At 40.7% G+C, this 23343-nt stretch overlaps 1 protein-coding gene and 1 pseudogene across 1 annotated transcript in view; both read left to right on the forward strand.

Annotated features, from left to right (window-relative positions):
- Nucleotides 1-23343, forward strand: part of LOC131275614 (acyl-coenzyme A synthetase ACSM5, mitochondrial-like) — a 163597-nt gene that overhangs the window by 17381 nt on the left and 122873 nt on the right. Inside the window, exon 3 of the mRNA XM_071211342.1 lies at nt 19174-19330. The gene's annotated coding sequence lies outside the window, so the exon portion shown is untranslated. The remainder of the gene's footprint in view (nt 1-19173; nt 19331-23343) is intronic.
- On the forward strand, nt 1558-3468 carry LOC101417394 (G protein-coupled receptor kinase 5-like; annotated as a pseudogene).

The raw sequence follows: 23343 nt of genomic DNA on the forward strand, positions 1-23343 counted from the left end.
TGCATGCAAGGAGTGCCCTGCCACACAGGGGTGTCCCCCGCATAGGGGAGCCCCACACACAAGGAGTGCACCCCATAAGGAGAGCCGCCCAGTGCGGAAGAAAGTGCAGCCTGCCCAAGAATGGTGCTGCACAAATGGAGAGCTGACACACCAAGATGATGCAACAAAAAGAAACACAGATTCCTGGTGCCGCTGATAAGGATAGAAGCGGTCACAGAAGAACACACAATGAATGGACACAGAGCACAGACAACTGGGGGGGGAGGGGGAAGGGGAGAGAAAAAAAAATGGAGAAAGACTTTTTTAAAAAAATGGTCCTACATATGCTTAAAGAACTAAATAAGCCATGCACAAAGACCTAAAGGAAAATCAGGAAAGTAAAGATAGAAACCGTAAAGAGAAACTAAACCCAGCTGAAGGTTACAGTAACAGAAATAAAAAATTTTCCACAAGGGTTTAAAGGCAGATTGGAGCTGCCAAAAGAAAGACTCAATGAACTAAAAGATAATATAATTTATTCAGTCTGAAGAGTAGAAAGAAAAAAGAATGAAGAAAAGTAAACAGAGTCTGAGAGACCTGTGGGAAACCATCAAGGATACCAATATAAATATTATGGGAGTCCCAGAAGGAGAAGAAAGAGAGAAAGGGGAAGAAATAATATTCAAAGAAATAAAGCCTAAAAACTTCCCAAATTTTATGAAAGACAAGAATATACACATCCAAGAAGCTCAATGAACTGCAAACAGGATAAACCCAAATAGACCCACATAGACATATTATAATCACACTGTGAAATACAAAAGACCAAATTCTGTAGACCACTGGTCATGCACAAGGAAGTCTCAATAAGATTTTGTGCCAATTTCTCATAGAAAACCATGGAGGCAAGAAGGCAGTGAGATAACAATTTAATGTGCTGCAAGCAAAAACTTGCTAACCAAGAATAATTCGTATCTGATAAAACTGTTTCAAAAATGAGGGAGAAGAAGCATTAAAGCATCTGAGGGAGCAGAAAGGGAGGAGAATAGAGTGACAGAGAAATGTGGAGGGTGGGGGGTGGGGGAGAGGCTTCTGAAGGAGGCAGGGAGGGGGGACACAGAGGGAAGAAGGAGGATGGCTCCTCTTTGTAGAGGGAGGAAACTCCTGGGGATAAAAGAGAAATAATGAGGTTGGCACAGCTGGCTGCTTGCTCCTGGCTCCAACTGCAGTGGCAGTACTCCCAGGTGCTGACTGCCCCACCTGCGACTCAGATGCTGACCATTGAAGCTGGAAAACATCATGGCCAATGAAGATGTTGCTGAAAGCCAGGGAAGGGGGCACAGGGAAGCACAAAGGGAAAAGCAAGAAGTGAAAGGAAATACTGAAGTTCCTTCACATTTGCTTGTGTGAAGACCTCTGAAGGACCATAGACAGAGATTACTGCTGTTTATGTGACAAGCAACTGGTTGGGAGGCTGCTTTTCCAGAAGTTCAATGAGACCAGACCCGGGCTGCAATGTTACATTCAGTTTCTGGACTTGGTATAATACGAAGTTACTCCTGAAGAAAAACTGAGAGAGAAGGGGAAGAAATTATGACCAAGTACCTCACCCCAAAGTTCATCACCCAAATTGGCTGAGACCTTGTCTCCCAGAGGAAGGAGAAGCTCCTTCAGAGGCCTACAAAGAACTCTTTTTGGCTTGTGTACAATCTGTCCACGACTACCTGAGGGGGAGAACCAATCTAGGAATACCTGGACAGCATGTATTTTGACCACTTTCTCCAGTGGAAATGGTTAGAATGGCAACCAGTGACCAAAAACACTTTCAGGCAATATCCAGTGTTAGGAAAGAGGAGCTTTGGGGAGGTCTGTGCCTGCTAAATTCTGGCCACTGGGGAAATGTGTGCCTGCAAGTGCTTGGGATCAAAAAGAAGAAAGGGGAGTTGCTGGCACTCAATGAGAAGCAGATCCTGGGGCAGGTCCCTGGTTAGTTTGTGATCAACCTGGCCTATGCCTACAAGACCAAGGACACACTGTGCTTGGTGCTGACCATCATGAATGGGGCGACCTGAAGTTCCACATCTGCATCATGGGCAACCTGGGCTTTGAGGAGCATGCCCTGTTTTACATAGCAGAGATTCTGTGTGGTTTGGAAGACCTCCACTAAGAGAATGCCACCTACAGAGATCTGAACCCTGAAAATATCCTGTTGGACAATTACAGCCACATTCAGATCTTGGACCTGGGTCTCCTGTGAAGGTCCCCAAGTGTGACTTGATCTGGGGCCGGGCGGACACCATCGGCTACATGGTTCCAGAGGTCCTGAACAACCAGAGATATGGCCTGAACCCTGACTACTGGGGTCTGGGCTACCTCATACATGAGATGATTGAGGGCCAGTCATTGTTCTGCCAGCACAAGAAGGTGCAGTGGGAGGAGGTGGGCCACCAAATCCTGGAGACAGAGGAGATGTACTTCCACAAGTTCTCTGAGGAAGCCACGTCTATCTGTAAAATGTTGCTCACCATAGATGCAAAGCAGAGACTGGGCTGCCAGGAGAGGGAGCTGCAGAAGTCAAGAGACTCCTTTTTCAGGAACATGAATTTCAAAAGTTTATAAGCCAGAATGCTGAACGTTCCCTTTGTTCCAGACCCAAGGGCTGTGTATTGTAAGGACATACTGGATATTGAGCAGTTCTCCACCATGAAGGGCTTCAACTTGGACCACACAGATGATTACTTCTACTCTAAGTTCTCCACAGGCTCTGTGCCTATCCTGTGGCAAAATGAGATGATGTGGACAGAGTGCTTTTTTAAAAAAATTTGCACTGGGTGGTTTTCCTTACAGGGCACACTCCTTGTGCGTGGGGCTCCCCTATGCAGGGGACACCCCTATGTGGCAGGGCACTCCTTGTGCACACCAGCACTGTGCATGGGCCAGCTCTACATAGATCAAGGAGGCCCAGGGTTTGAACTGCAGACCTCCCATGTGGTAGGCGGACGCGCTATCCATTGGGCCAAGTCTGCTTCCCTACAGAGTGCTTTAAGAAGCTGAAAATGTTTGGACCTCATGGCACACTCTCACCAGACCTGAACAGAAGTTACCCTCTGGAGCCACCGAAGAAAGGGCTGCTCCAGAGAATCTTCAAACATCAACATCAGAACAATTCTAAGAGTTAACCCAATTTCAAAACCAGTTTTAACCATCACATAAATTCAGACCATGTCACTTCAAACACCAATGTGGAACCAGCCCAAACCCTTCCATTTAGAAGTGGAACTGGTGACCAGGGGAGCTGCTGCTCCAGCTGGACACACAGGGAGCCCCTCCAGGAACTGGGGAGGGAGGCCTTCTGACTCACTTGAAGTAGAGCCTTGGTTTTTCTCAAAGAAATTTCCACTCAGGTCTGTTTTCAGAGGTAGCCTTCAATCCAGGGTAGATTAGATTTGTCTTTGTTGAACATTGCAATAGAAATCCACTTGGATATGATACTTGCATGTATTTTAATAGTGTCATAACTAGAACTGAATTTTGTCTTTATTATTTTTAAAGAAAAATTTTGTAAATTTCCCTATTGTCTGAAGTTTGCATTTTGTGTATTTGTATTTAAATAAAAGTCAGACTCTGAGGGTGTATATTTTCTGTGTAACCACTGTTATGTGTTTTAAGGCATTTTAGGAGTGGGGTGGAGGAATTTACAAAAAAATAAAAAATTGACTCAAGGCTTCCAGAGCCTCAAATGAGAGAATGTTTTTATTAAATGTAGAAAAAGGAAAAAAAATGAGGGAAAGAGAAAATTTTTCCAAGGTAAAAGCTTAGGGAGTTTGTCATCATTAGACTGGCCCTACAGGTAGTGCTAAGGGAATTTTTCAGCTTGAAAGGAAAGGACACTAGAGAATAGATTGAAGACAGATGAAGAAATAAAGATCATCTTCAGTAAAGGTACTGATGGGTAAATATAATTCTAGTTCTATTGTATTTTTGGTTTAAAACTCCATTTTTTACTTCCTATATTATCTAAAATGCAAATGTATAAAAATATATAATTTGTGATAAGAATTACATAAAGGTTGGGGGATAGAAGAATACAGGAACATAGGTTGTGTATGCTATTTAAGTTAAGTTGGTGTCAAACCAAATAAGATTGCTGTAGATTTAGGATGTTAAATTTAAGACTAAAATTTAATCACAAAGATTTAAATTAAATCACAAATAAAATATTGGAAAAATATGCCTTGAAGGAAATGAGAAGTGATCCTAAAGGGTTCACTACAAAAGATCAAATAAGTACAAACATAACCAGTAATGGAAAAATTGAGGGATTTAAAAAAAAGGTATAAAACTTGCAAAAACCAAACAGCAAAACTACAGAAGAAAGTCCTGCATTATAAGTATTTACTTTACATGTAAATGGATTAACATTTCTAGTTAAAAGGCAGGTCTTGGCAGAATGGATGAAAAAAAGCATGACCCAACTATATGCTAGTTCCATAGATTTAAGTAGGTTGAAAGTGAAAGAATGGAAAAAAATATTCCATGTAAATAGTAACCAAAAGAGCCTAATGTAGCCACACTAATAGCAGACCAAAAGGACTTTAAGTCAGAAACTGTTAAAAGGGACAAAGAAGGCCACTATATACTAATAAGAGTGTCAATTCATCAAGAATATAGAACAATTACACACATATATACACATAAAAACAGAACCCCAAAATATATGAAGCATTTGAAAGGAGAAATAGATGGTTCTACATTAATAGTAGAAGACTTCAATAAACCACTTTGTATAATCAGTAGAACATCTAGAGGGAAGATCAAAAAGGAAATAGAGGACTTGAAAAATAGTATAAAGCAATAAGGCCTAGCAGACATATATTGAACACTTTAACAACAGCAGAATACATGTTTTTCTTAAGTACATATGGATTGTTTATTTGGCTAGACAATATAGTAAGTCACAAAACAAGTGTCAGTAATTATTTTTTTAGGAGGTACTGGGATCAAACCTGGGACCTCATACATGAGAAGCAGGTGCTCAACCACTGAACTACACCTGCTCCCCACCAGTAAATTTTAAAAGATTGAAATCATATAAAGTATTTTGTATAACCACAGTGGAATGAAGCTAGAATTCAGTGCAGAGAGAGAACTGGACAATTTACAAAGATGTGGAAATTAAATAACATACTCTTAAACAACCAGTGGGCCAAAGAAGAAACCACAGGGAAAATAGGAAATATCTTTAGATAAATGGAAATAAAAACACAGTATACCAAAACTTATGAGACACAGCAAAGGCAGTGCTCAGAGAGAAATTTATAGTTCTAAATGCCCATATTAAAAAAGAAGAAAGATCTCAAATCAGTAATCTAACCTCACACAGAGAACATATAGGAAAAGAAGAGCAAACTAAACATAGTGAGATGAAGAAAATAATAAAGATTAGAGTGGAGATAAATGAAATAAAGAATAGAAAAAACAATAGGGAGAATGAATGAAACCAAAGTTTGGATCTTTGGAAAGAGCAATAAAATTTGACAAACTTTTAGCTAGACTATCAAAAATCAGAGAAATCAGAAATTAATGGGGGATGTTACTACTGACCTTACACAAATAAAAATATTATAAGAGGATGCTATGAACAATGGTATGCCAACAAATTAGACAATCTAGATGAAATAGACAATTTCATGGAATCACACGAATTACCTTAACTGACTTCAGAGGAAATAAAGGATCTCAAAAGGCCAATAATAAATAAAGAATCTGAACCAGCAATCAAAAGCCATCCCAACAAAGAAAAGTCCAAGATCAGATACCTTCACTAGTGTTTATTCCCAAACATTCAAAAAAGTATTATCATCAATGTTTCTCAAACGCTTCTAAAAAGTTGAGAAGGAACACTTCCTCTTATGAGGCTAAGTAGAAATATTCGTAACACTAAAGCTAAATAGAAATAACACAAGAAAAGAAATTTCAGACCAATGTTCATCATGAATATAGATGCAAAACTTCAACAAAATATTAAAAAACCAAATCCAATTGCACATTACAAGTATTATACACATGATCAAGTGGGATTTATCCTGGGAATGTATGGATGGTTCAACATAAGAAAATCAATTTAATACACCACATTAATAGAATGAAAGAAAAAACACAATCATCTCAACTGACAAAGGACATTTAACAAAATCTAGCACCCTTTTGCAATAAAAAAAAATTCAGAAAACTAGGAATGGGAGGAAACTTAATCAGCATAATAGAGGGCATATATGAAAAGCCCACAGCTGACATCATACTCAATAGTGAAAGACTGAAAGCTTTCCCCTAAAATCATTAACAAGACAAGGATGCGTATTATCACCATCCTAGTCAGCAATGTACTAGAATTGCTAACCAGAGCAATTAGGCAAGAAAAAATAAATAAAAGACATCCAAATTGGAAAGGAAGAATTAAAACTATATCTATTTACAGAAGACATGTTCCTGTATATAGAATATCTCAACCAATTGACAAGAAAGCTACTAAAGCTAAAAATGAAATCATTGAAGTAGCTGGGTACAAGATCAATATGCAAAAGTCATAGAGTTTCTATATACCAGTAATGAAAAATCTGAAAAGGAAAACAAGAAAACAATTCCATTCACAATAGCAACTGAAAAAATTAAATATCTAGGAATAATTTTAACAAAGGATGTAAAGGACTTGTTTGAAAAAACTATAAATCATTACTAAAAGAAATTAAGTCCTAAATAAATGAAAAGATACTCTGTGCTCATGGATTTAACACAATCCCAATCAAAATTCCAACAGCCTTCTTTGCAAAAATGAGAAAGCCAATAATCACATTCATATGGAAAGGCAAGGGACCCCAAATAGCCAAAACCATCTAGAAAAAGAGCATTAGAGGACATTTTCTGACTTCAAACTTTATCAAAAAGCCATCATAAATCAGCACAAGGCACAAGGACAGACATAAAGGAATAGAGTAGAAGGTTCAGGGAAGCAGATGTGGCTCAAGCAATCGAGCTCCTGCCTACCACTTGGGAGGTCCCTGGTTCAGTTCCCTGTGCTTCCTAAAGAAGATAACGAGATGGCATGATGGGCAGGTATAGCGGGCTGACATAACAAGATGACACAGCAAGAGACACAGAAGAAGGAACATGGTGGGGGATGTGACAGAGCAGGGAGCAGAGGTGGCTCAGGTGATTGGATACCTCCCTTCCACATTGGAGGTTTGCTTTCTAGTACCTCCTAGAGAAACAAGATGAACAGACACAGTGGGTACAGGCAGCAAGGGGGTAGGGAGAAATGAATAAATAAAACCTTTTAAAAAAATAATAGAGTTCAGGAATAAACCCTCATCTTCATGGCCAACTGATCTTTGACAAGGGTTTGAAAGTGGGGAAAAAATAGTCCCCTCAACAAATGATTTTGTTAAAACTGGATATCCATATGCAAAAGAATGAAAGTGGACCCCTACCTTACACCATATACAAAATTAATTCAAAGTGTTTTAAAGACCTAAGAGCTAAAGCTGTACAATGCCTACAGAAAAACATAGGGGAATGTCTTCAGGACCTTGTATTAGTCAATGAATTCTTAGACTCTACACCAAAAGAATGAGCAACAAAAGAAGAAATAGAAAAATTGGAACTTCACCAAAATGTAAAACTTTTGTGCATAAAGGAAGTTATTAAGAAAGTGAAAGGTTAACCTATGCAATCAGAAAAATGATTTGGAAACCATATATCTGATAAGGGTTTAATGTCCAGAATATATAAAGAAATCCTACAACTAAATGAAAAAAAACAATCAGCCCGGTTAAAAATGGGTGAAGGACTGGAATAGACAGTTTTCCGAAGAAGGTATACAAATGGCCAGTAAAGAGAAACGGACTTTGGCCCAGTGGTTAGGGCGTCTGTCTACCACATGGGAGGTCCGCGGTTCAAGCCCCGGGCCTCCTTGACCCATGTGGAGCTGGCCCGTGTGCAGTGCTGATGTGCGCAAGGAGTGCCATGCTACACAGGGGTGTCCCCCGCATAGGGGAGCCCCACGCGCAAGGAGTGCACCCATAAGGAGAGCCACCCAGTGGGAAGGAGGGAGCAGCCTGCCGAGGAATGGCGCCGCCCACACTTCCTGTGCCGCTGACGACAACAGAAGCGGACAAAGAAACAAGACGCAGCAAAAAGATACAGAAAACAGACAACCAGGGGAGGGGAGGGGAATTAAATAAATAAATAAATAAATCTTTAAAAACAAAATAAAACAAAAAAAACAAATGGCCAGTAAATATATAGAAAGATGCTCTCTATCATTAGCCATTAGGGAAATGCAAATTAAAACCACTATGAGATATTTCTTTATATCCAATAAAATTATTAAAATAAGAACAGAAAATAAGTGTTGATGAGGGTGCAGAGAAATAGGAACCCTCACGCATTGTTGGTAGAATGTAAAATTCCAGTCATGGTGGAAATAGTTTGGTGGTTCTTCAGAAAGTTAAGAAAGAGTTACCGTATAACTTGGCAATAAACCTTCTAATATACCCAAAAGAATTGAAATCAGGGACTCAGATATCTGTACACTAGTGTTCATAGCATTATTCACAATAGCCAAAAGGTAGAAGAAACCCAAGTGTCCCCCCACAGATGAATGGATAAACAAAATGTGGTATATACATACAATGCAATATTATTCAGCTGTAAAAAAGAATGAAATTCTGATATATGCTACAACATAGATGAAACTTGAAGGCATCATATTAAATGAAAGAAGCCAGATAGAAGCCTCATACACATAAACAATATGCAAAATCAGAGGCCTAAAGTAGAATACAGGTTACCAGGAACAAGGGGTAGTAGGAATGGGGAGAGGGTGAGAGTTTTTGTGTGGGGTGATGAGAAAGTTCTTGTGATGGATAGTGGTTAGGGAAGCACAATATTGTGAATGTGAGTAATGCTTGAGAATGTTTGGGTTGGGAAAATTTACTTTGTAAATGTTTCCATAGTTAAAAGAAAAAATAAACAATGACAATTAAATGTAATACATTATTCTGGACTGGATCTAGTAATGGGGAGATAATGCCAAAATGGTCTTTGGAACATATGGAAAAATTGGAATGTAGACTAAACTTTATATCAATGTTAAATTTCCTGAACTCGATAACTGCACTTAAGGTGGTTTTGTTAAGTGAGTATCCTTGTTCTTAGGAAATGTTCGTTGAAGTATTAAGTGTTCAGGGAGCATGAGGTTTACAGCTTACTCTCAAATATTTAGAAAATACATAGACACAGAGAGAAAGAATGATATGGCAAATGTGACAAAATCTTAAAGGTTGGTATAATAGATCTGAATATGTGTGTGTGTGTGTGGGGGGGGTTGTTGACATTCTTTGTTTGGGGTTTGTATTATTTCTTCAACTATCTTGTAACTTTGAAATCTCTTCAAACTAAAAAGTTGGTGGAAAAAATTGCCCTAGTTCAGAACAACTGATATAGAAACAAAAGATGTCTATCTGATCCTAAGAGTCCTGGCTCTATTTTTCTTTCTCTTCATGGGGGCCAGCTGTGAAAGAGAGAAAACCTCCTGTGGTGAGAAAGAAGCAAAGATCCTGGGTGTCAACACAGTTATGAGTTACTGGGCAATATCAGAATCCTGAACATAATTTCTGTTTAAGAAATGGGACATTATTGTATGGATTTTCTTCATGTTTTCTGGGGCCCACCTAATTTATGTTCTCTAGCAAAGTCTAAAAGGCAGGTTTTCCTCAATAATTATTATTATTTTTAGGAGGTACCAGGAATCTAACCCAGAACCTCATATGTGTGAGGCAGGCACTCAACCATGAAGCTACACTTGCTCCAGTATTTCTTCTTTTAACGGATCAGTTCATCAAAGTTAAGTGGGAATAGGAGTTTTGCCCTCCTTTATTCTAGAGGGCACTGATTCTAGAACTCTGGAAAGGTTTAGTACACAACTGGCTCTGAAGAATTTCTCCCCAAATCTTGTTCTCTCCATTGTTGCACTATAATATTCATCTGTTGTATACAAGTACCCCAAGAAGAATTAGTCCCAGGATAAAAGATAGCTATTCTTCATTTGACAAAACCACTGCAATAGTAAGCATTGAATATCCTAAGATAAGAGGAATGGTGAATTCCTGTTGCAGAGGCAATGCCTTCCCTCAGCTCTCAGTAGTTTCTAAGATGGTATTTATATCAAGAGCATGCAGGATCCCAGGCATGGTAAATTCTTGCTGGTGACTGGAAGAAGAGAGAAAGATTTACAAGTTGGTTTAAAGGCTGAGTGAAGAACTACTTTCTCATTTTGGAAGGAACACTGTTGTGGATGAAAAGCCTATTTGTACTGATATTGAACATGACTGGTCAGCTAGGGTTTTCCTCTGTCTAGTTTTGGGGGAATAATATAAAGAAAGCTATGCTCTAGTATATTCTGGAATACTTCCATGAAAGATCTTCGTAAAGAATAGGAGAATGAGCCTAGCTTTGATTATATATGGCTTTACACAACTTTGGGAAGCGATCTGTCATGAATGTATTGAACAAACCCCAGGGGAACTGGTTTTGAAACTGGGACAAACCATGTTTTCCTAAGGCATGCTAGGGAGTACTTGAAACGAGCAAAGTTTCTATATCTTTTTGGAATATAATTTTTAATATGTGGCAAGTAATTTTATACTTTATAAAAATAAACATAAATATGATCAATGAAAGTAAAATCCATATGTATTTAAGAATCAACAGTTTGAACCACAACTCTTGGATATCCAGATAGTAAACTGTAATTACTTTATAGGTATAAAACATCTGATTTGCCACTTTCAAACTTGCTTTAAATACAGATATTTCCTAAATGTCTCACAATTAAAAAGGGGTTAGTGTATACTCAGGGGACTTGAATCTCTGGACTGGCCATGTGCCAGCTGGACCCCGAGCCTCAGCAGAGTGGCAACACCTATTCTCTGGTTCGCTGGACTTACGTAGGTCAGCTAACAGGGAGGTGAAGATGGTCAACCACCACACCAGGGAACAGAGAGTGCCTGCAACTGCAAGCAGGAGAATTGCATCCATCAGCAATGTGGGATCTAAGCTGCCTCTCGATTTAGAGGTGAAGTGGAATCACCATCTCAGGGCCCACAGGATGGAGAAATAAAATATGGATTAGAGTGGGGAAAAAAAAAGTATTAGCTGTTAAGTAAACTGGTCAGGACCTAGGATAATGTAGGTATTTGCTGAATTAAGTCCTTGGCCTCACACTCGTATGCTAGGCCAAGGGACTTTGAATACCAGGTCATGGATATTTGAGAACAACCCCATGCCCTTGGTCAAGTTATCTCTATCCTCAGTTTCTTCATTAGTAAAAATACCTACCTTATTTCGTGGTTGAGAGGATTAAATCACAGTTTATTTAACAGGCTTAGTATAGTACCTGCTATAACAGATAATATCTTTTAAGTTGTCTTAAGCCTGCCCCCCCAGAGCAAAAATTCAAAAACACCTGAGTAGTGAAATGAAAGCACTCCTCAACTACCATTTTCTTGTACAAGTCATATTCTTTTGTGAGGAACAGGTGTCTGGAAATGAGTTTGAGGTCTCATCTTACAGCTTTACTAGCTGCATTCAATCTAAAGCCTATATGTAGTTTGAAGAAATGCAGGCAACTCAAAGGGCGAATCTTAAATACCAAGACTGGAACTTTTAAAATTTGATTTCTGACCACTAAGTTACAGGTCTTCCACCCTTATGATTCAGTAGAAAGATGGAAAGATGGAAACTCAAGGCCGTCTCTAGTAGAACGCCTTTTGTAAAATGGGCTACCCTATCTTCTCTTGTTTTTTTTTTCAGTTTCTTTAAGGGAATGGTGAGAACATTTATGTGCTCTTCTCTTCACGAGTTGTAGATCCTACAATTATCCTTTCAAATTTGTCATTGGATGATTGCATTTATGCATTTTACTTTTTTTCAATAAGGTCTCAATAGAGAGAAATGTACTAATGAGACCCTTTGACAAGCATATAACCTGTTGAGAAACTTGCTTTATCAGATTCTTTTTCAAAATCAGTGTGTACATCCAAGAAGTTCACAGATGCTCTTCACTCTTAACACTGTTAACTGTTAACACTGTTAAAAGCATCCTGGTGTGTAAAGTTGAGAACAACTTCACAACACAGTCTAGAGTTGTGAAAGGAACATAAACCTGGGAATCTGAGGACAGGGTCTTAGAGTTCACATATACCTGGATACTAAGATTCAGAAATGTCAATTATATTAGGACTTGCCTTCAAACAGCTCAGTCTGGTAGAGGGCAACACAGGTGTTTAATTAAAGTTGTGCAACATAATATTTATTATTTGTGTGACTATAGAGGTAGAAACAAGGGACAGTGTGAGAGAATGGATGGAGAGGTGACAGGATGGTCTTGTAGCAAATTGTGAGTTTGGTCCTACAATATGACTTATATATGGTTGGTAGAAGTGGGGGGCATATTCTAGCTAGGCAAAATGGTAGTAAGCATCAAGGCATCATGGAATGATGCAGGATCCTACATGGCTAATGACAAGTAGTTTATCATGGCCAGGGTGGAAGCTGGGTTCTGTGTATCTGGGAGGGGCTAGAAAAGAAGTGGAAGGGGTAAATAGGGCCCAGATTATAAAGAACCTTATAAAATTTTATGATTTGGGCAGTAGAACAAACCTTCAAGAGTTTTAAGTCAGAGAAATGTGAACTAAAGGGTTAACTTAGCAGGCCTCAGCTGCCCAAACTCTACACATTCCATGGTCTTTAGGACTGCTCTTGACCAGCTCCTAGGAGATAGCCTCTGAGCCCTTGGAACATCCTGCCTGGTAAGAGTGTCTTGGTTCAGCTGGGCCTTTGGCAACTCCAGACAGTTAATGTTTACAATGTGATTTATTGTGAATTCCTGGGGACTTTGGGCCATGAGTTATCAGTTTGACCTCTGAGAAGGGCAGGGTTGGAGACTGAGTAGTTAAGGTCAGTCACTCTGGCACGGCATACCTAAGTGATTGACCCTCAGGAATTACCTTGGATACAAGGCTTGAGTGAGCTTCCCTGGTTGACAATACTTCATATATATTATCACACATCATTATTTGGAAGAATTAACTGCTGTTCATATGACTTCACTGGGAGAGGAAAACTAGAAGCTTGTGCATGGTGGCGTATCCTGGACTTTACCCTATTTACCTTTTTCTTTGTTTACTTTAATCTGCATCCTTTTACTATAATCATTACCCTGAGTTCTGTGCATACTTTTAGTGAGTCATTGAACCTAAGGGTTGTCTTAAGGATTCCTAATATAAGAAAGTAATAACTGCATTTGAAAATTCACACTCATGAGAATGATGGATTTGAGGGGACCAGTCTTAGTATTAGGGAGTCCAGAAAGGAGAAGTAAGGGCCTCAGCTAAGGCAGTATTAGTAGGGACTGAGAAAAAATTGTTTATGAAGACAAATGAGCAGGACTTGGTGACTGTGTGTGTGTAAACATGAGAGTACCTGGCTTGGGTGAATGAGTTATAGTAGCTATGTTTTCTAAGATCATATACACAGGAAAAACAGGTTCTTTGGCAAGGAGGGTGAGTTTAGTTGTGGACATGTCAGGATTGTGCTGCTTTGATGAGATCTAGGTACCTAGGTCTAGTGGGAAAGCATCCCAAGCCCAAGCACAGCAGGCACACAGAAAGTAGTTGAAACTTTGGGAATGGGTAAGATCATCCTGAGGGAGTGAGCAGAGAGCTGTGAAAACAGATAGGCACAAGATCTAGTGGTACAGTGGTGGGTTTTTGTGTGTGTGTGAATGTCTCTTCCACCCCAGTGTCCTCTTCTGTGTGAGAATGGATGATGCTAGCTAACCTCCACTAAATTTCTCCCTGTCACTGGATATAAGATGTGCATCCAACTTCTTATTAAGGTCATCTGGCTCTACTCCAAGAGAGCAGAAACCTTGTCAATTTTTTTGTTGCTGCTCTAAGTGCCCATCATTTAGTAGCTACTCAAATACTTCTTTAATATAGTTGTTCTGTATGTCCTGCCATGACCCACTGGGGGAGAGTATAAACTACAATGTAAACCACTATCCATGTGGTGCAGCAGTGCTCCAAAATGTATTCACCAAATGCAATGAATGTGCCATGAGAATGAAAGAGGTTGTTGATGTTGGAGAAGGCGGGTAACAGGGGTGAGGGGTATATGAGGACCTCATATTTTTTGAATGTAACATTTAAAAAAAATAAAGAAGAAAAAAATGAAAGAAACTAATATAAGAAAAGGAAAAAACAAATTTATGCTAGTTAAATCATCCAAATATGGGACCATACATAAAACCTGAATATTCTGAGTTCTCCTACTTAATAGTGAAAAATAAAAAATTCTAGGCTTAAAGAAAAAAAATATAGAGAGAGGTTCTGAAATGAAATAATACTAGCACTACAGGGAAAAAAGTAAATTATGTTTTTTGGCTAGCCTGATTGAGGTCCTATATCAGGTGAGAAAAATATCACTTGTTTAAATTCTTTGTACAAGGGTTAGCTGGAAACAAGAGTTTGAGAAGTTGGGTAGGGAGTGGGGAATACATACACAAGCCAGAAGACCTACCTTGCATCTGAGGACTGGTAGATCTTTACAATGGATGAAGAAGTGCTGAGGTGCTTCTGTTCTTAGTTATCACAGGCACCTCAGGTATTTCCTTATTTCTTCAAAGGTGAACACTCATCCCAAGAGATGCTTCATGAATAGAAGGTTTTGCTGTCAAATGAGTTTGGAGAATGCTACACACTCTTTTAGGGTTTCACCATGTACGAGAATGCACTAGAGGTTCTGGGAAGCTTTGCAATACTTTGGCTTGTTAAATCCAGTGTTGCCAACCAGGTCATGTGACCAATGAACCCATTTCATATGAAAAACCTTTTAAAATCCTACAGAATTCATGTCTCTCAAAATACATCTTACCAAATACCAAGTTTGAATACTCCAAATGCTTTCCACAGGGCAGGCACAATTTTATAAAACCAGTTTTTGACACTGAACATTGTAATAGAAAGCAGAGTAAGCTTTCCTGTCTAGTGAATCTATGGTTTCTTGTGGCCTACATTAAGGCAGGTATGGAAGACTTTATAATTTAGATGTATAACCCAGTTTAACAGTGAAAGAGCTTTGGCATTGGGTAGGTCTGTACTAGAGGACAGAAACAAAGAACATGGGTGCTGGAGCTGCACTATCTGGGTTGAAATCCACCCTCTGCCACTTTCTAGCTTGGCTTAACCAGGGGGGATGAGAACGTCAGTGCTTCCCTCAGAGTGATTTACCTGAGGTATTACCTGGTACAAAATAATGGCTTTACAGCTGTTAGCTATTTTTTCTTTGAAGTTACTGTGCATTTTGTAATTATTAATTGGTGCAGGATTCTAAGTAAGTAATTTTAAAAGAACAGGAGTATTCACATCTATTAAAGTATTTTAACTTAAAATGGATATTGGAAATTAAATGTTTTCAGAGAATAGCAGGCATTAATGTACAGGTTAAATAGAAAAACATATAAGTAAAATAATGGAGGAAACCTACATTTTAAAGAATAGCAAACTTTCAGGAAAATAGTGTCATTTAAAAAGACTCCAGATTTACTCGCCTAGTTAAAAGATGTTTCCAAGCAAATATCAAGAAACAGTTCTGTGAACAAGTACCATTCAAAACAAACAATATCACCAGAGAAAAATGATCTTTTCTTCCTTTTATAAGGAATAAACTCTTTATCAGCTAATACAACAGGGATTTCTAAAAGAGACCTATTGTTTTGTTATCAGATTTTGTTTAGGTTTTTACTATGCTGCAGAAATGAATTTCAGGAGCACGTTGGGGGAGTTAGGCCAGTAATTTATTCAGATAGGGTGGGATGAGAAATGGGAGAAAAGAACACATCAGGGGTCCCAGGTAGAGAGGTAGGGCTCTCATAGTTTAACTCTCATTAAAAAAACTCTTATTTTTAGCCACTAAAGACAAAAATGTATATTTTTAGAAAATAAATGCTTATCTTTATTATGTGAAAGTCATTTAAGAGAAACTGGAAAATAAAGAACAAGTGAAAGAATGATACAAGGAAAACATATCCTATATAATAAATGAAATCTAGAAGAAACTGCACCAATACGTTGACAGCAGTTATGATTGGAAAGGTACTTTTTTTTTTAAGATTTATTTATTTATTTATTTATTTCTCTCCCCTTCCCCCCCACCCTGGTTGTCTATTCTCCGTGTCTGTTTGCTGTGTCTTCTTCTTTGTCTGCTTTTGTTGTTGTCAGAGGCACGGGAATCTGTGTTTCTTTTTGTTGCATCATCTTGCTGTGTCAGCTCTCTGTGTGTGCCGTGCCATTCTTAGGCAGGCTGCACTTTCTTTCACGCTGGGCGGCTCTCCTTATGGGGCACACTACATGGGGGACACCCCTGCGTGGCACAGCACTCCTTGCGCGCATCAGCACTGCACATGGGCCAGCTGCACACGGGTCAAGGAGGCCCGGGGTTTGAACCGCGAACCTCCCATGTGGTAGACGGACACTCTAACCACTGGGTCAAGTCTGTTCCCTGAGGTACTTTCATTTTAAAAAGGGTTTAGTCTGAAGAGTTCAAAGTACTTCGCAGGTACTCTCTGGAAGTACCCTATTTCAATAATGGAAAGATCAAAGCATCCAAGGCTATTTGTTGCCGATACTGACACACAATGCCAAAGGAACTGCCTTTATGGAAGATCCACAGAGGAATGTCTGGTGGTCCTGTGGTGAGGAAAACCTACCTGATTGGATGGTCCTGTTCCAGGGATCAGCTTCACCCTCCTTGTTGCAGGAGGACTGGGAGTAGAGGTTTGGGAGAAGGGAGTAGGAGACTTGGGACATTGTTTTGATAAATTCAGAACATATGTACTTTTAAAATCTCTAGTAACCTTTATTCTGAGCCATCTGGATAGTGACAAGCTAAAAGCAACACGGAATTCAATCATCCTTTCAAAAATTTGTAAAAATGACTATGACTGATTAAAGTAAATTCTGAGGATCAACAGTCATTACAATACTTTCTAAATAGAAGGAATTTTAATTCACATGAGGGAAACATGAAAAGCAAAAGCAAAAAAAAAAAAAAAAATCTGAAGAATACCAAGAAATCTTTTAAGAAATTTTTTTTCACTTATTAGAAAAAGTAGCTCTTAGACAATGAATCAGAAGACATTTCCAGAAAAGACAAGAAACCCCTTTGCCTGTAGAGAGAAACTTTTTTGACCTTCCTCTCTCATGTTTTTAAGTAAACAGGATGGATCTTCATTAGTTAATTACAATAACATGAATTTTCAGAGAAACCACATTTACAACTCAGATTTTTAAAATTTTCTTTAAATAACCATATGGTTTCAGTGCTTTTCTCGAAACTATGAACAAACTCATTAACTGGTCTGTGAGCTTACCAGTGGTTCTCAACCTTTGCGCAGAAGAATCAGTCAGTCACCTCAGGACCTTTTAAAATTGCAGAGGCCTCGTCCCCAAACCAAACTGTCAGAATCCAAGCCTCTGGAGTAAGATCTTGCTTCAGTAGATGTTAAAAGCTCCCTACATTATTTTAAAGCCCATCCAGGGCTGAACATCACTGCTTAATTTGAAGATAGTTGTGTACAAAGTTAGAAAACAGTAGATCCATTTAATATTACCGTCTGTTTCAAATTAGAAACCGTAATTGCTTTTTCATTTGGTTTCATCTGATATAGGTGTTTCTTCTAAATGAGGGCTACTTCTTAGCAATTGCAGTGGTTCTCAAAGTGCCACCCCCAACCAGCAGCGTCAGCAGCATCCAGAACTTGATAGAAATACACAGTATCAATACCTACTGAATCAGAAAGTCCAGCTATCTGTGTGTTTGCTAAGCCTTTAATGCTTCCCGAAGATTGTGAGCCATGGGACCACTGCATACTTTAAATCTAGGATTATCAGATTAAACAGGACACCGAGTTAAATTTGAATTAGCTAAACATCAAGTAATTTTTTTAGTATAATTGTGTTCCAAATATTGACTGAGACATACTTAAAATAATAAATATATTTGTTGTTTATCTGAAATTTAAATTTAACAAGATGCTCTGCCTTTTTATTTGCCTGTTAAAATCTCTCCCACCTGGTTTTTAATTTTAGATTTGTAAGAATATGAGATGAATGTATCCTGTTTAGAATAAATGCTTTTTTCTTTGTAAAAATAATTTCATAAAAATATTTGAAAACATGATTACATTGAAAGAAAAAAAAGGAAACCCTGTGCACTAAAAAAGCAGTATGAAAAAAATACACAGAAGTGTTCATGCTATTCACACTTAGCAGAACAGTATCACTAGTAACATTATTTACTACAGAACTGATTCTGAATAATTCATGACAGTTTGAATATCTAAAGGAAATGTTTCCAATTTTTTGATGACAAAACCAAGCATGAAAGGAGTTTTGCAGTTGATTTAAAAAGCAAGAAAAGAAAAGAAAGAAAATTAAGGTATTGTGTATTTGGAAACTTTGTAGAGAAGTAATGGTACCATATGTTAGAGAAAACACTCCCGAGGTCTCTGGCTATTTTGATTTACTTTCACCCATCACTAGAAGACTTTGGAGGGGGAGGGTGCTGGTAGGTGAAAGGAAGGAGGTTACAAATACATGGGGTTGGAAGGGTCTCTTGGCATTTAAAAAGCATATTTTAAAACATCTTCTGTAACCCGTTTTCTAAGAATCATCAAGATAGTGATTTAGGAAAAATATCTTTCTTAAAACACTTTTTTTCTTACAGTTTGTAGAAAATTTAGAAAATTATCAAAAAACAAAGAATAAACATAAAATTATTATTAAAATTAATGTGTAAATCTGCGACTTTCTTTCAGTGAGATTATACACATATTATACAACAAAATTGGGATATGTTGCTATACATACCCTGGCACCCTTTAGCCCCTGCCTCTAAGCTGTTCATGAGACTGATTTGGGGGTTGAGTTTCCAGCACTGATGCCCTCTGGAAACCTGGCTGAGGGGAAGGTGCCAGGTGCTGCCCTGCTTCACTGGGTTTCAGCTTGGGTTGGTGTTGGTGTTTCTTTTGTCACATGAGAGTATTTCAAAACTTCACATCTTTCTGCTCTGCAGGATAATATGGCTGCAAGGGGGCCCCCTCCTTTCCCAGGACTGCCCTTCATGCACTACCCCATGGGATGCCCACCACCACCACTGCTGAGATGCCGGCCACCTCCTCCACCCTGGGGGCCTCTCGGACCTCCCCCACCACCTCCCCCTCCACCATTTGGTAAGAGGATTTGAACAGTATGAATTCTTTGCAGCAAAGGTCACCGTTGCTACTTGGGTTTTCCAATGCAAGGGTCACCCTGGCTGAGGACATTGTAACCCTCCTCAAGTGTTTTAGGACACACATGGGCTGTATCATTTCCCCACAGCAGCTGTCCTGTGGAAACAAGTAACAAGATTGATTATAGAGAGCCAGAAATATCTGTTCTGCAGATGTGTATGGAGTCACAGCCTTGTGCCCGGCTCTGTCAGGGCTAAGACACACCCCTAATTGTAAGAGCTTAAGATACCCCACAGGAGAGTGGCACTGCCATGTCATGGCACAGAACATGTGATTGCCCATAACAGAAGCACCAGTGGAGGTCCCTGGAGTCCAAAAGAGGGAGATGGGAACTGCCTCTAAAATAATAGGGAGAATTTTGAAGAGAAGGAAGAGTTAAATTGGAGCAGAAAGATGTTTTCAGCATTTAAATAGATGAACCTGGAAGGCCATTCCTGTTGGGGCAGCACCTTAAGCCAGCACTTTGACAGCAAACGTGAGGTCCAGGCAGAGCTGCTAGCAAGGGTATGCAGATGGCACAAGAGGGGAATGACCTTGATCAAAATGTCCTTGGTGCCATAAAGTCCTACTCCGTAAGTTGAAATGTAGATGGTTTTTTTCCTTTCAAATTCTGAAGGTTCTAGATCTGCATGAAAGAATCTCAGGTAGGGGGTGGGAAATTTAATTTGGTTCTATCAGGATGTTATGTTTGCCTGAGTTTACTACACCCCAATGAAACAAACTGAAGGCTAGACCTGGTTCACAGGAGCACCATGTGGGCCTCCAGGATGAGCGAGACTCTCTGTGGGGCCTTCACGGCCCCCAGTTGGATCTCCATCACCACGTCCCCTGCAGCATCTACGTTCCCACCCAACTCACAGCTTCACATCCACAAACATACCATGCTGTAGCCTGATTCTTTGCCTGTGTTCCTATGCCTCAGCTCCTAAAACCAACCCTCCTGGGGGGTCTACTCTGAGCCTCAGTTTTGTCTGTATGAGAGAGGGATAATATTGGTTTGATTAGGTCAGTTTTGAGGATGAAGAGATAAAGTACATGAAGAGAGCATCTTGCAGAATATCTGGCCCATATTGGACCTTCACCCTTCTCATAGTTTAAATGAAAACATTTGCACACAACCTTCATTACATTACATTACTTTACACTAACCTATAGCTAGACAGAGTCTGGGCCCAGAGGCTCGCAATCTCCATTTCAAAAGATAGAGCTATGAGTCTGTTGTATTAAAATTCAGCTCCTACCAGATAAAAAAAGAGAATGTGCACACAGTGAAATTCTGAGCCTCCATCTGAGATGTGGTCAAGGTTGTTGCATTACATATAGACCCACAGCTGCAGAACACACTAAAGTATTCATCCAGGGACCACAGCCATATTGTAGAAGACAAAACGTATGAAGGAAAAATGAGATCAGATTGAAATAACCAGGGCCCTTTTGCCTTACAGGACGATTATATTGATACTTGAAGAGGACCCTCAGCAGTGGTCAGCAGGCTGAGGCTGTTAGAAAGCTAGAAAAGGTGTGAGAAATTGCCTTAAGATCTGAAGTCTCCCTGTCTCAACCTGCTCCCGCCCGCCTTCATTTTTCCTTGGTGTTTTCCTAACAAACTTCTAGCTATTATTCTACCCCCTGTCCAGCATCTGCTTCCTGGAGGACCAACAACAACCTCCCAGGTGACACCTCCCCAAGGGGGGTTAGCATTTACATAGTAGGAAAAAAGCCAACACCAAGGTGATGAGGCAGAAGCAAGGTTCCCCTCTGGGGCATTACTGACTGGGAGGGTCCCAGGGAAGCTTCCTGAGTGGAGGAAACATCCATGTCCTGCTCTGGGAGGTGGTGGTGTGAACTCTTTCAGTAAATGGACACTGAGCCCAAGGGACTGCCAGTTACAGTGTGCCAGATGATAAGACAGACAGGTATTTGACTCTGAGGAGGGCCAATTTCTGTGATGGGGGATGTGTGAGGGGCCAGAAGTGGCTAAAGAAACCAATGAGGAGACACCACAGTGGTCCAGGCCTCTGTTAGTGCCCTGGAGCACTGTGCCAGCTGCCCCCTGTAGCACCAGTTCAGAGGGGCTCTGACAGAAGCTGAGCTGGAAGCAGAGTTTTCTTGTCAAGTCCAACAAGTTCTCACAATCTGCCTATGATTTCCTTTTTGAGGGATGGACAGAGCAAAAGTCAGTGGTGGTGACCCCCTCCCAAGGGGAGTGAGCTGGATGGAAAAGTCTGGGTCCCCTCCAAGTTATTCAATCCATTGCATTCTGTCCCGGGAGCCCTGGGAACCCACAGGGCCTTACCTCCTGCCAGTTGTGGGAGGTCCCATTTGCCAGCAACCTGGGTTCCCAGGTGAGACACCAAGGTGTCTAGGCCTGGATATCCACAGGCTGCTCCAGGAGAGGCTGCCAACAGCAGGGGGTCCGTAACTAGGCAGGAGCAGACATCTGGAGCTGCCTCTGCTGTGAGCAGGGCCTTGGCCAAGGGCTGGGATACGTGGTGCCCCTGACTTCTGGACTGGGCAGGAGCAGCAGGCCTTAGGGAGTGAGCCAGGGAGAGGCAGAGAGAGAGAGAGACAAAGATGGAGAAGATAAATACATGGATATTGAGATGAGAATGGAGAAAGAAACAAAGATGTACAGAGAGGGAAAGAGAAAGGAAGGGTGAGAGAACACCAGAGACAGTCAAGGAGAGAGTTGGGAGGAGATGCATAGAGTCAAAGAGAAGGAATAGCTTGGGAGAGAGGAAGGGAGATGAATGCAGCACACACACATGCAGAGATCCAGAGTTGGACAGAGACAGATAAAAACACACAGAGATAAAGGAGAGGAATGGAGGCAGAGATGGAGAGGCCATGACAGTCTGGGAGAAGGACCCAGGGCAAGCAGTAGGGAGAGAGAATCAGAAAGAGACAGAAATAAAGAGGAAGAGCTAGAGTTGGTGAGAAACAAGGGCAAAGAAATTGGGAGGGAGGTGGGAGATGGGAGGGAGAGAGACATGGAAACAGGGAAATAGAAACAGGCAGAGAGAAGCAGCAACAGGGAGCAAAGGGGGGATGGAGGGAGCAGGTGGGGCATGGGGAGAGGGAGTGATGGGCCCGGGTGGAGATCTGGGAGGGTCCTGGGAGTAGGGGTGTGGACAAGGCAGGAAGGCCATGGAATCAGGGACTGGGGAGTCCTGGGTGCTGATGCTTTCAGGTCCATTTGGCCAAGATCCACAGGGACCCTTGCAGTAAAAAATACAGGTCCCCCTTTTTGGCTGGAGCTGCTCTGTCCACCTGGGGGATCTGTCACTGAAGGGGGGGACTTCTGGGAGAGAGGGTGGCCATTTGGCAGGTTTGCCCTGGAGGGCAGGTTTGCTCTGTGGGGAGATGATCCTTAAGCAGTCTCCCACACTGCCCCAGTCCCTGCTGCACTTCCCACCCCCACCAGCTGAGCCTTATCAGGTTCCAAAACCAGGCCCCAGGCCCTGTGCTGCCCCCAAGGTCACACAGCCTGAAACCAGCAGAACTGGGGTTGGATCCCCCAAGGTGATGGGCCCCCAAACTCTGTGTCTCCTCCTGCTGTCAACCTATAGAGTGTGAGCCATCCCTTCTAAAATGTATTGAGAACCCACTTCACGTGGGACAGTGTGCACAGAGCAAAAATTTTCACGTTATCTCATTTACTTAATTCTCCCAGTAACCCATTGTATAGATGAGGAGATGGACTAACCTAGCAGTGAAAGTTTACTTCTCACCCACACTCCATGTCCACAGCAGGTGGGCTGTGGCTCTGCTCCACCTCATCTTCCTGGTGGGATTTGGGCTAATGGTGAAGCCTCCATCTGGAAGCTGGACAGTCTTGGGTTAGAGGGACAAGAGACAGGGTGGGCTACTCACTGCCTCTGCAAGCCTCTGTTAAAGAGTGACCCACAGGCACACAACAACCAAAAGAATATTGAATTCCCATCCTGGGGAGC

Source organism: Dasypus novemcinctus, chromosome 23 (genome assembly GCF_030445035.2).
Source record: "Dasypus novemcinctus isolate mDasNov1 chromosome 23, mDasNov1.1.hap2, whole genome shotgun sequence".
Classification (NCBI taxonomy): Eukaryota; Metazoa; Chordata; class Mammalia; order Cingulata; family Dasypodidae; genus Dasypus; species Dasypus novemcinctus.